This window comes from Mesoplodon mirus (assembly GCF_964341445.2).
Source record: "Mesoplodon mirus genome assembly, chromosome: 4".
Taxonomy (NCBI): domain Eukaryota; kingdom Metazoa; phylum Chordata; class Mammalia; order Artiodactyla; family Ziphiidae; genus Mesoplodon; species Mesoplodon mirus.
The window spans coordinates 83,738,770-83,752,136 of NC_138979.1; the positions used below are offsets into that span (position 1 = coordinate 83,738,770).

At 35.0% G+C, this 13,367-nt stretch overlaps 1 pseudogene across 1 annotated transcript in view; it reads left to right on the forward strand.

The window, feature by feature from the left end:
- LOC309803326 (ankyrin repeat domain-containing protein 26-like) overlaps positions 1–13,367 on the forward strand; it is a 361,186-nt pseudogene that overhangs the window by 313,041 nt on the left and 34,778 nt on the right. Inside the window, exons 13-18 of the transcript in view lie at positions 484–1,596; positions 3,322–3,473; positions 5,763–5,933; positions 7,742–7,775; positions 8,059–8,200; positions 11,468–11,681. The product of the transcript in view is annotated as an ankyrin repeat domain-containing protein 26-like (transcript). The remainder of the gene's footprint in view (positions 1–483; positions 1,597–3,321; positions 3,474–5,762; positions 5,934–7,741; positions 7,776–8,058; positions 8,201–11,467; positions 11,682–13,367) is intronic.

Sequence of the window (13,367 nt, forward strand, 5' to 3'; positions counted from 1 at the left end):
GAATGAAAGCAGGTATTACATCAATGTATAATACTATCATAGTATATAATTTGCATTAAAATTTAGGAATTTGTTCCTCTTTCTGATTGATGTTAATTGATTTTGGCTCCTAGTAATTTAAGGTTTGTCTATTCTCCAGTTACTAGTCCTTAAAAAAAAAAAATCCTTACGTGCACATAAGGACTTTTTAAGGTACGGTGAGCTGAAATATTTTTAAGTAAGGAAGCCTTTGTAACATTAAAAATCATCTCCTAATTCATTTTTGGTAGATTTAACATATATGAATTATTTAGTTCAAACAAACAGTGACAAAATTGGGTTTGTGAGTTCATGTTTTTCTCCTGTTTCAGGCTAAGGCAAGTTATTTTTCACTTCTTAGTTGTAATCCAGTGATTTGTGAGTAGCTAAACATAGATTAAGAAGTTTAACGGTTAAATTTTAATTATTTTCTAATTTTTCTTTGTCCGTACTTGATTACTTAAGGATAAAGTTATTTTACAAACATGTACCCTGACAGAAAAGACATCTGAAAATCAAATCAAGCCAATTGATCTTCCACTTTTGCATCTGCAAAAAATGCCTCAAGAACCAGAAATGAATAAGGAATGTGATAGAGAGGACATATCTGTATGTTCAGGACTTCCTTGTGTACAAAAGCATGAGGAAATGTGGATCAAACAAGGCAAATTAGGGTGGAAAAATAACTTCAAACGCATCACAAATAAGTTAAAGTGGAAGTTTGGTGGAACTTTTGGAAAATACAAAATTACTGTTTGTCCTGAGGAAGAGCCACTACATGATAACCCTAAAGAAGGAGCAAACATAAAGGAAATACCTTCTAATTTGACAAATAATATACCTGACTGTCAGGCAAAAGATGCATTTGGAGTATCTGTCTCTCTAGCATTCCAAGCATTTCCTGAACAAAAAGAACCCAGGCTTGAAAATGTTTTTCCATCTTATTTAACCTCTGGGTCTTGGGGACATGCTTGCCCGTCATCTTCACAGCTTTATTTAAATGAAATTAAATTAGACTATAAAAGTGATAAACCAGACACTGAACATGTTTTTAACAAAAATGAGGAGAGTTTTTATAATGATACAGAAAATAAAAAACTAAGGGACCCAGTAGTTACATTTGAAATGCAAGAAGACCAAGAACTTGATATGCAAATGTTACAAAATATGAACCAAAATACCACTAATTGGAAATTAGACGTCGGATGTATACCTCAGTCTAGTGATCCCAAAAGACTTTTTGATTTATGGCTTGCCCGCTCCAATGAAATGAAACACATGATTCAAATAAAAAGTCGTGATATTTCTGCTGTTACAAATACTTATAAGAAAACCAAACCAATACAAGACTGGTTCCAGAAGCCATTGCTTGCAGATAATTGCAGTGCTAATAACTATAAAAGCATGCAACCTGAATTAGAAAATGGGAGTTCTTCTCCACCGAATAGTAACAGAAGATCCAAAGTGTATCTAAATGAAGAATTACAGCAAGATATGCAAAGGCTTAAGAATGAGATAGGCAAGTTACAAGTAGAGTTCCTGGCTTTCAGAAAAGAGAAAATTCAACTTCAAAAAGAGGTGGAGGTTCATTTGTTGTTACTTTGTTCTTTCTCTTTATCAATGATCTCTGATCCATTCTGATTTTCCACTTAGTAATAAAATGGGGTCAGCTAAATAGGTAATTGTGTAGAAATAGATTACTTCTGCCATCTAAATAATAGGAAACTATTTTCATGGCTTTTGTTCCTTAATCAACCTAAGTCTCTCTCTGTCAGTCTTTCATATGAACTGGGAAACTAATTTAGCTACATACCGTGTGACCTTCTGAGCCAGAATTTCCACAAAGGAAATTACTTAAGAAATATAATAAGCTAGGGTTTTGGGGTTTTTTTTAATCTATTGGGTTTTAAATATAAACTACACTCTATAGTATGGGAAGGAAGCAGTGACTGAAAGAAGGGACATAAACACGTATTCCTGCTAAACTAATCTCTTTATTGTGCTTTAGTGGATGCGATCTTCTCTGCTTTACTCAATTGCTTGGCACTTAGAATTCCAGCATGGCCACTTCAAGATATTTTTAATAACAAATACATGTACTCCCACATATTCTTTAATCACCACTCTCAGATGTTTCTGTTGAGTCAGACCTTTACATTATGTTGTTTAATAAAATGTGGTAAGTTTTGACATGTATGATTTTATCATTTAGGTAGTATAAACCCTCAGCAAAACAAATTCAGTATTTATCTCCAAAGGAGAAAACTGAGTTTTGACGTGCAGTGAGGTTTTTTTTCCTTCCAATAATAGATTTTTAAATTTGTTTCTTTGCTCTTTTGTGTAAGAGGTGCATTGACTGAGTTTTAAAGATAGACAAAAATCTGTAGATATTCTCCTTTACAAGAAAAAGAGATGAGCCCTACCCCCAACTGAGGCATTAAATTACTTTGCCAAAGTCACACTTTTAACTTATCTGATTAATCTGATGAATTCATTTGGTAATTTATCAGATTCAGGGTTACAGAATTGTATCATCTCTTTTGGTGCCATGAAATGATAGGAAATGCCACTTTAGGGGCTTTGGACAAATCATTGAACCTTTCTTGGTTTTATTCCCATTATTGGTAAATAGTGGGGCTAAAGTAGATAATTGCTTCTGTACCCTTTAGCTCTAAAATTTCATGGTTATTGAATGTGAAATTGGGAGGCATTACTCATTTTCCAGAATTCCACACTAACTAACAGTTCATCAATTTCACTCTACTCCTGTTTTTTGGTAAACTTTGGTTCATATATTTTAGTGAACACCGTCACTTTTTTGATATTCCCAGGATCCAAATGAAAAAAGAATTGTAAAAGGCAGTGGGGGAAGAATAGCTTCAGTGCAGAAAGAAGGATGTTTCCTTTTTGTTACTGAAGCACCAAGGTGTCCCGTCCTCTAAATTTGGCTGTTTAATGCAAAATCCAGGTGGTAAAGACCAAAGAGGACAAATTTTGTGTCTTTGTCTCTTTATTTCTCTGTCTCTGCCATCAGACAGGGAAGAGTGGATGTGAATAGCTGCACCACATTAAGAAAGCCCTTTTTGAAATTTTTAAAATTTTATTTCTTTTCCTCAAACAGAAAGAAGCAGACTTTACAAAAATTTCAATGACTTGTAATTAAAAAAATTAAAGTAAGCACAAAACTATTTTTATTGCTTAAAGCCGGGGCAAACTCTGAGTCAAGTAATTAATGACAATGAAAAGGTCTTTATAATGAATAAGGTAATAACAATTACATGTAGTGTCAAACTTTCATTAAAGGTTGAAGAAGCAAAGAAGAAGCACAAAAGTAGTGAAATGGAAGTATCAGAAAACATATATGATGCTGATGATAGTGGATTAATTCAACAGAGAAAGAGCAGAAAAACTAATAACCAACAGTTTCCTACCATGGAGAATGAAGATTCTGATAGGTAAGCCTATGTCAGTATTTAACAATAGATAATTGTTATTTTCCTATAAAACAAGTTCTCATTTGAGCTACTGTTCATGATTAACAAATTTTATATTTTTCTAGGGTTATAGTTATTTCTAATACTCTTGTCCTTTAGCCTTAATACTAGAGTTAATTGGTTAACACACCACCGTATTACAGTATTAGAGTATTCTGGATTTGACTGTATACTTACCTTTACCAGTGTGTTGTATATTTAAATATATTTTATGTTACTAATTAGCGTCCTTTCAGCATTTCTTGTGAGGCAGGTCTAGTGGTGATGACCTCCCTCAGCTTTGCTTTGTTTGGGAAAGCCTTTATCTCTCCTTCATTTCTGAAAGACAACTTTTCTGGATAGAGTATTCTTGGTTGGCAGGTTTTTTCTTTTAGCACTTTGAATATGTCGTCCTACTCTCTTGAAATCCATTGATAGACTTATGGGGGGTTCCCTTATAATTTACAAGCCTCTTTACTTTTGCTGCTTTTAAGACTCTCTCTTCGTCTTTGATTTTTGACAGTTTTGTTATAATGTCTCCTGGCGAGGATTGCTTTAAGTTGAGTTTGTTTGGTGACCTATGAGCTTTAGGAACTTGGATATCCAAATCTCTCACCAGGTTTAGGAAGTTCTCAACCATTTTTTCTTTAAATAAGCTTCTGCCAACTTCTCCCTATCTTCTCTTTCTGGAACTGCAATGATTTATGAATTATTTCCTTTGATGGTATCTGGTAATTTATGTAGGCTTTCTTCCCACTTTTTCATTCTTTTTTTCTTTATTCTCCTCTGATTGGATAATTTCAAAGCTCCTGTCTCTTAACTCACAGATTCTTTCTTCTGTTTGATCCATTCTGCTGTCAGTGCTCTTTATTGCATTTTTCCTTTCATTCATTGTATTCTTCAGCTCCAAAACTTCCATTTGGTTATTTTTTATTATTTCTATCTCTTTGTTAAACTCCTCATCTTGTTTGTGTATTACTTTCCTGATTTTATTGGGTTGTCTTTCTGTGTTTTCTTGTAGCTCACTGAGTTTCCTTAAAACTACTATTTTGAATTCTCTATCAGGTAGATTGCAGATCTCCATGACTTTGGGATTTGTTACTGGAAAATTATTGTGATCTTTTGGTAGTGTCATGTTTTCTTGATTTTTTTTATGCTACTTGAAGTTTTGCATTGCTGTCTTTGAATTTGAAGTAGCAGTCACCTCTTCCAGTCTTTAATAACTGCCCTCTCCAATGTATCCCAACTTGCATTTTTTTGTTCCAGTGGTATGCTGGCACTTCTCTGCTGGAAACCTGGGTTTCCACAAAGGCTCTCTCGTCTGTGGGTGATTGTCTAAGACAGTGTTTTCCAGGGGTTCCCTGGACGTTGCTAAGAGTGGCTGGAGCCAGTTCATGGGCCATGCAGGGTCCACAGCTGGGCTGTGGTCTGTATGTCTGTTACCACTTGGGTGGGCAGGACTCTTCCCAGGTCCCTTGGTTTATGGTGCTGGATCCTGCAACTGCCACAAAGCCACTGTTGTCTGTGGATAGATGCCAAATTGTTGCTGGTGGTGGAGGGCTACTATGAGGTACCTATCTTTCAGCCCTGATGCTGACATGACCCCAACATGTGTGTGTTTAAAAGTAAATTTTCCCCCAAAGATATTTCCTTCAGTTCTTCTTTCGTGTTTTATGTACCTCATGTTATTTTTAAAAATCATGCAAATTAAACATTATTATATATCAAAACAAAACAAAAAAATATAGTAGAAATCTAATTATTACTCCCATGTCTAAGAGTCATTGCTTTTAGGCAGTGAACTCCAGCTTTTCATTGTAGCACTTGAGGTTCTTCAGAATGTCTTTCCAGACTCATCTCTCTTCTTCCTTCCATGTATTTTGTACTTTTCCTTCCAAGTTTCTAGGAAACACCTAGACTCCATGTGTCTAATCTTTGTGCTCACATTCTAATCACCAAGTAAAATGATTTTCTCCATTTTCTTTTCCTCATGACCTCCTCTGTTTATTTAACCTCTTCTGTAAAGCTTTCCTATGTTCACTTATAACTTTCATGTGTCAACGCTTACATATCACATTGTATCATAATTGTGTATCTGTCTTTGAAGCAAGAATTTGTATTTGCTTGCATATGGTTGGTACTTCATAAGTGTTTTCTGAACTAATAAATGACTTATGATGGGTAAGAGTTGGAATTTTACAAAAATTGGTTTTTTATTCTTTATCAGTAGAATTATTAGAAAACATTGGTTTTTTAATGGATTTTTTAAAGTAGCAGTCCTGGCGTGCACATGAAGGAAGTAAAGAAAAAGGAAAATGAAAAATGGACATCAAAAGAATGTGTGATTACACCAATGTTTGAGAAGGCTGATTCACTGAGTGGTGGTCTGCTACACATGAAGGATGACAGCAGTTTAAGTGGAGTAGATCAGGATGATGGCAGGTAAAATCTACAAATTCTTTTAGGTCAAGAAATATTAGCACTGAATACTTTTTCTGGAAATAGAACAGCATAATATAGTGTACAGGTCATGACAGGAGTATTCTCAACTATACCAGATGAACGCTGCTGAAAGGTTAAGATGAGGACGAGTGGCTTTGACCAGAAGTAGTTTCAATAAATATTCCCCATGGAAGCTGGACTGTAGTGAATAAGTATAAACGGCTCCTTAGGGAATATTTACTGGGAAAGGCAATAGAGAACTGGAAGGTAACTGAAGAGGAATGTGGAGTTCAAGGGAGTTTCCTTTCTCTTTTTATGTTAAGATGGGCGTTTTTAGAGTATGTTTGTATGCTGTTGGAAATGAGCCAGTAGAGGATGCATTTATTCAGTTTAATGTTGTTTGCATGTCCAATATTAGAAAGCTTATTGATTGTATTACATTATCTTTAAAATATTATAGTAAACTAATTGTACATAATACTTCTATTCACGTATAGTTTTATGGTAAGGGCTTGTTCATTGATTTTGAAGTGTAATATTCTTATATAATTGAATATGCAGATGAGTACTTAAAAGTTATTCTGTCATACATAGATTTTTAAAAATTATATAATCAAATTTACAAACATTTAGGCCATACTGAAAAGGATTTAATCATTCCTTGATAATTCTAGATGACAGTATCATCATGAGTGGCTATGGTTTTGTAAGGTACTCTAAAACAGGTTATGTTAACTTCATAGTGGTTTAGATTCCAGGGAAAAGGGTAAGATTTTGTTTATATTTGATAGGAAAAAAACTATTAACAATCTATCACAGATTATTACTTTTGGATTATAAAGTTCTAAATTTCAAAAGTCATGCTTCCTATACCAAAAGTGTCATTAACACGTAATTGTGCGCTAAGTATATGTTGAATGTATGAATAAACAGCTGAATGGGTGAATGAATGAATGGGTGAATGAAACCCTCATCAGTGGGTTGATGAATTTCTTTACAAAAGCAAATCTTTATTGAAAATAGAATTCCAATATTGCCTGGGTTTAAAGTCTTTTTATTTTTGAAAAATATGTGTAAGATTCAGAAATTATTATTTATAGTTATAACTAGACATGGAATAATAATACAGATTCATTTGCTATCATATTACTTAAGAACACTTAAAATAAATATTACCTTCTCATCATATTGTGAAACACAAGTGTTGAAGCCAGATTTCCTGGGTTTGAATTCTGGGTCAGCTGCCGATCTGCTGTATGGGCTTGGGCAAGTTACTTAGCCTTTCTGTGCTGCGTTTCTTCCTGTGTAAAAAGGACCTAATGTATTACCTCTCTCCCAGAATTGTTGTGAGGATTAAAATGCCTTTAAGACATGTAAGGTGCTTATAATAATGCATAGCAATTACATAGTAAGTCCTCGAAAAGCTAATATCATGATTATTAAAAAAGGGTTTCTTTCATATAGGACTTAATACTTTCGAAATAGGTTTTAGTGCCATAAAGTTAGTTTTTATTGAAAATGACGATAACAAAAAACCCTGGTATATTTCTTCCTATCAAATAATGCAAGTAACATTATGTTTTTCCTTTTCCTTTGATTGTCAGCTTAATTTAATTTAATGCTTTGTTAATATTATTATGGTGTATTTTCTTTGTCCTTTAATGTTACTCTTTCTATTTATTGTTTAATCTCTTTTATAGAAAATTAATTACCAATGCAAAGATTTTATGTAAAAAATAATAGGTTTAGGTATTCTTTGTATTTTAAGTATTTAATATTTGCCTGAAAAGAATCGTTTGTTTTTTTAGGACTACAAAGGAAACATCTAATGAAAAGAACAAGGTAGAGTAAAAAATTAATTATAAAAAATATTATCCTGTAGTAAAAAATTACTTTGTGAAAGGTATAGTGGAAAAATAGAAAATCTTCCTTTGTTGTAGAAACATTTACTTTGAAAAAATAATTTAGAAACACTGTTGATAAAATTATCCCTTTGATAAAAATCTGTTCTTTTAAGAAGTATCTGTGTTTTTACTTTAATAAAGAGATATTTATCACCTCTGTACACTTAGTATATTTTATAAGTATTTTGGGGACATTGTGAAATAGTATGTTTTGTTTGTAGGTCAAAGAGCAAATTAATTCTATGGATGACCTTGATGACTTAACTCAGTCATCTGAAACAGCTTTTGAGGATTGCCAGATGCTTTACTCTAATTATAAGAATTCCATGTTGCTAATAGAACAACTTGGCATGGAGTGTAAAGGTAGGACCATGGTATAAATATGTATATTTTTGTGTATACTGTTGTAATATTTGGTAGAATTCACCAGTGTAGCCATTTGGGCCTGGAATTTTCTTTGTGGGAAGGTCTTTACGTAGGACTTTAGTTTCTTTTTTAGATATAGGGCTATTTAGTTTATTTGTTCTTTTTTTTTTTTTTTTTTTTTTTTGCGGTACGCAGGCCTCTCAGTGCTGTGGCCTCTCCCGTTGCGGAGCACAGGCTCCAATGCGCAGGCTCAGCGGCCATGGTTCATGGGCCCAGCCGCTCCATGGCATGTGGGATCTTCCTGGACCCGGGCACGAACCCGTGTCCCCTGCATCGGCAGTTGGACTCTCAACCCCTGCGCCAGCAGGGAAGCCCTATTTGTTCTTTCTTGATTGAGCTTTGGTATTTTCCCTCTTTCAAGGAATTTACCCACTTCATCTGAGCTGTCAAATTTATTTACATAATGTTCATAATATTACTCTGTCAGTCTTTTAATATCTATAGAATCTGTAGTAATTTCTCATTACTCATTTCTGTGAAATTGGTAATTTGTGCCTTCTCTCTCTCTCTTTTTTTTTAATTATCAGCCTGGCTAGAGGTTTATCACTTTTATTCACCTTCTGAACATATGTGGTTTCACTGGTTTTTTAAAAAATTAAATTATTTATTTATTTATTTTTGGCTGTGTTGGGTCTTCGTTGCTGTGCTCAGGCTTTCTCTAGTGGCGGCAAGCAGGGGCTACTCTTCATTCAGTGTGAGGGCTTCTCATTGCTGTGGCTTCTCTTGTTGTGGAGCATGGATTCTAGGTACATGTGCTTCAGTAGTTGTGGCACACGGGCTCAGTAGTTGTGGCTTGCGGATGGTAGAATGCAGGCTCAGTAGTTTTGGCACACAGGCTTAGTTGCTCTGCGGTATGTGGCATCTTCCTGGACCAGGGATCAAACCCGTGTCCCTTGCATTGGCAGGTGGATTCTTAACCATTGTGCCACCAGGGGAGTCCCTCATTGATCTTTCCATGTCTTTATTGTTTTGTTTGTTTTGTTTTTTCTCATTGATTTTTTCTTTGATGTTTTTTATTTCCTTTCTTCTGCTTGCTTTGGGTTTACTTTGCTCTTTTTTAAAAAATATTTATTTATTTATTTTATTTTTGGCTGCTTTAGGTCTTAGTTGCAGCATGTGGTATCTTTTGTTGCAGCGCATGGGCTTCTCTCTCTAGTTGTGGCATGTGGGCTCAGTATTTGTGACACTCCAAATTGGGTGTGGGCTCCAGCGTGTGTGGGCTCTGTAGTTGCGGCATGCCAGCTCTCTAGTTGTGGCTTGCGTGTTCAGTCGTTGCAGTGGGCAGGCTTAGTTGACCCATGTCATGTGGGGTTTTAGTCCCCCGACCAGGGATCGAACCCATGTCCCCTGGATTGAAAGGCAGATCCTTAACCACCGAACCATAAAGGAAGTCCCCTAATTTGCTCTTTTTCTGGATTTTTATGTTGGAAGCCAAGGTCATTGATTTGAGACCTTCTTTTCTAATATAGACATCCAGTGCTATAAATTTTCATGCAAGTAAGCAGCATTCCACAAATTGTAATATATTATGTTTTCATTTTTATTCAGTTCAAAATACTTTGTAATTCCTCTTTTCATTACCTCTTTAATCCAAGGATGATTTAGATGTGTGTTATTTAGTTTTCGAATATTGGAGTATTTTCCAGAAATATTTTTGTTCTTCATTTCCAGTTTGATTGCTTTGTGGTCAGAGAACATACTTTGTATGACTTAAATCCTTTTGACTTACTCCTTTATTTTATAACCCAGAATATAGTCTTTTGGTAAGTGTTCCATGGCTACTTGAAAAGAATGGTGGTGTTCAAGTCTACAGTATCCTTGATGATTTTCTGCCTGCTCTTTCTATCACTTATTCATTGAGGGGTATTGAAATCTCAGACTGTAATTGTGGATTTGTCTATTTTTCTTTGCAGTTCTCTCAAGTTTTGCTTCATATATTTTGAAGTTACTAGGCGCATAAGCGTTTAGGGTTGTTATGCTTCTTATTAATTGACACTCCTCATTATGAAATGACCTTGTTTGTTGCTGATAATGTTTTTTGCTCTGAAGTCTACTTTGTTTGGTATTAATATAGCCAGTCTAGCTTAGCTTTGTTTTGACACATGTTAGTGTGGTATATCTTATTTCTAACCTTATTACAAATTTATGTCTGTATGTTTAAAGTGCATTTCTTATAGGTGGCATACAGTTGGGTCTTGCTTTTTGATCCAGTCTGACAATCTGCTTTTTCTTAAAAATTAATTAATTTGTTTATGTATTTATTTTTGGCTGTGTTGGGTCTTCATTGCTGCACACAGGCTTTCTCTAGTTATGGCGAGTGGAGGCTACTCTTCGTTGTGGTGCACAGGCTTCTCATTGCGGTGGCTTCTCTTGCTGTGGAGCACAGGCTGTAGGCCCATGGGCTTCAGTAATTGTGGCATGTGGGCTCAGTCGTTGTGGCGCATGGGTTTAGTTGCTCCATGACGTGTGGGAGGACCAGGGCTCAAACTTGTGTCTCCTGCATTGGCAGGTGGGTTCCTGACCACTGCGCCACCAGTGAAGTCCCTGACAATCTGCTTTTTAATTGAGGTTTTCAGACCATTTTCACTTAATGTGATTATTGATACAGTAGGTATGAATCTGTCATTATGCTGTTTGATTTCTGTTTATCCCATCTGTTCTTTGTTCCCCTTTTCTTTTTCTGCCATCTTTTAGATTAATCAAGTAATTTTTATGATGTAGTTTTATTTCTTTTTTGTTTTTTTGGTTTATTAACTGTAACTCTTTTGTTTCACTATTTTAGTGGTTGCTTTAGGGTTTACAGTATTTTACTTAGGGTTATCACAGTCCACCTTCAAGTAATATTGTACCACGTCATATATAGGGTAAGAATATTACAAAATAGTTTACTGCCACTTCTTCTCTCCTTGTCAGATCCTCCTGGATCTGTGGGATTGTAGTTTTCATTAAGTTTAGAAAGTTGTTGGCCATTCTTTTCTTCAAATATTTTTTTTTCTGTTTCTTTCCTCCACCTCTTTGGGGCATTGTATATTTAGCCACTTGAATTCCTGGTCAGGGAATTAAGGTCCCGCATGCTGTGCGGCATGGCCAAAAAAAAAATGTATTTTTTTTTGTTATGGATGAGTGAAGGTGAAAATGCACAGTGCTTTTATACATAAAAATTACTCATATATTTTATTTCTATCTTGTTTATTCCTAATGCAGATTCTGTTAGCTTATTGAAAATTCAGGATGCAGTTCTTTCATATGAAAGATTAATAGAACTTAAAAAAGATCACTGTGAACTACTTACAGGAAAAAACAACAAAATGGAAAGTAAGGTTACTGGGCTACCAAAGGAGCTATCAGAAACAAAAGAAATGAAATCACAGTTAGAGCATCAAAAAGTGGAGTGGGAACAAGAGCTCTGCAGCTTGAGGTATTGAACGTCTTGGTTTTAAAGAAATATTTGAACTGTTTCTATTTACTGTAATACTACAGATGTGTATTTACTTTAATACTACGGGAAGTTTTTTGGTTTTTTTTGTGTGTGTGGTACGTGGGCCTCTCACTGTTGTGGCCTCTCCCGTTGTGGAGCACAGGCTCTGGATGCGCAGGCTCAGCGGCCATGGCTCACGGGCCCAGCCGCTCCACGGCATGTGGGATCTTCCCGGACCGGGGCACGAACCCTTGTCCCCTGCATCGGCAGGCGGACTCTCAACCACTGCGCCACCAGGGAAGCCCTATGGGAAGTTTTATACTTGCTAACTTACCTGCTGGGATTTTACAGGGGAGAAAACTTCATTAGTATTGTGGAGTGTGAAATTCTTGGAAATAATACAACAAGTTCTTAACAGTGGATACATCTACTAATTATTTAATGTATATATTTCCAAATCATCATTTTCATGGCCATACAGAAGTCCTCCATACAAAGCCTCATTTTTTTGTAATCTCTCTTTTTTTTAATTTTATTTTTTTATACAGCAAGTTCTTATTAGTTATCCATTTAATACATATTAGTGTATACATGTTAATCCCAAGCTCCAAGTTCATCCCACCCCGCTGCTTTCCCCCCTTGGTGTCTATACGTTTGTTCTCTACATCTGTGTCTCTATTTCTGCCTTGCATACCAGTTTACCTGTACCATTTTTCTAGATTCCACATATATGCGTTAATATACGATATTTGTTTTTCTCTTTCTGACTTACTTCACTCTGTATGACAGTCCCTAGATCCAACCACGTCTCAACAAGTGACCCAATTTCGTTCCTTTTTATGGCTGTGTAATACTCCATTGTATATATGTGCCACATCTTCTTTATCCATTTGTCTGTTGATGGGCATTTACATTGCTTCCATGACCTGGCTATTGTAAATAGTGCTTCAGTGAACATTGGGGTGCTTGTGTCTTTTTGAATTATGGTCATTATTTTTTTTAGCAAATTGAATTTCAGTTATTTTTCATTTTTCTGTATTATATTTAATGCTACAAGGAATGTCTCTTCTATAAATTCATTTCTACATTTCTGATTATTTATTTGGAATAAATTCTTTAATATTGTGTTATTTGGTTAAAGTATGAGAACTTTTTAAAAAGGTCTTTGATCCATGTTTCTAAATTGTTCTCCAGAAAGTTTATATTTCTTTACACTCCCACCCACAGAAGTATGAAATGGCCATTTTTCTGAAGACAAAATTTTTTTAAAATTTATGAAGTTTTTTTCTTAACATATGCATGGATGAAATAAAAGGTAAAAATGGAAGGTGATTACTGATTAGTTTATTCAATATCTCTTTCATACAGAGATAAAATTAGTTCACAGGTTTGTGCTGAAAGCACAAAATACTCTCTATTTAATTAATTAATATGGATCCTGCCTTACGGGATTTAAAATTATTTATTAAATAGCTAATAAACAACAAGTTGAAAAGGTTGCAAAAGAAGAAACATAAAAAGTATGGGGCAACAGATATTAGACTCCCTAGCCTAGTCTTGGATTACAGTATCTGAAGATATATGTTCTGTAAAAGGCATCTGCAGATTTTATCTGGCACTGTAAGTCATTTAGGGGTACCTGTAGTATTTTATGAAGTTGAAATTTTATTTCTAGTGAACTTATAA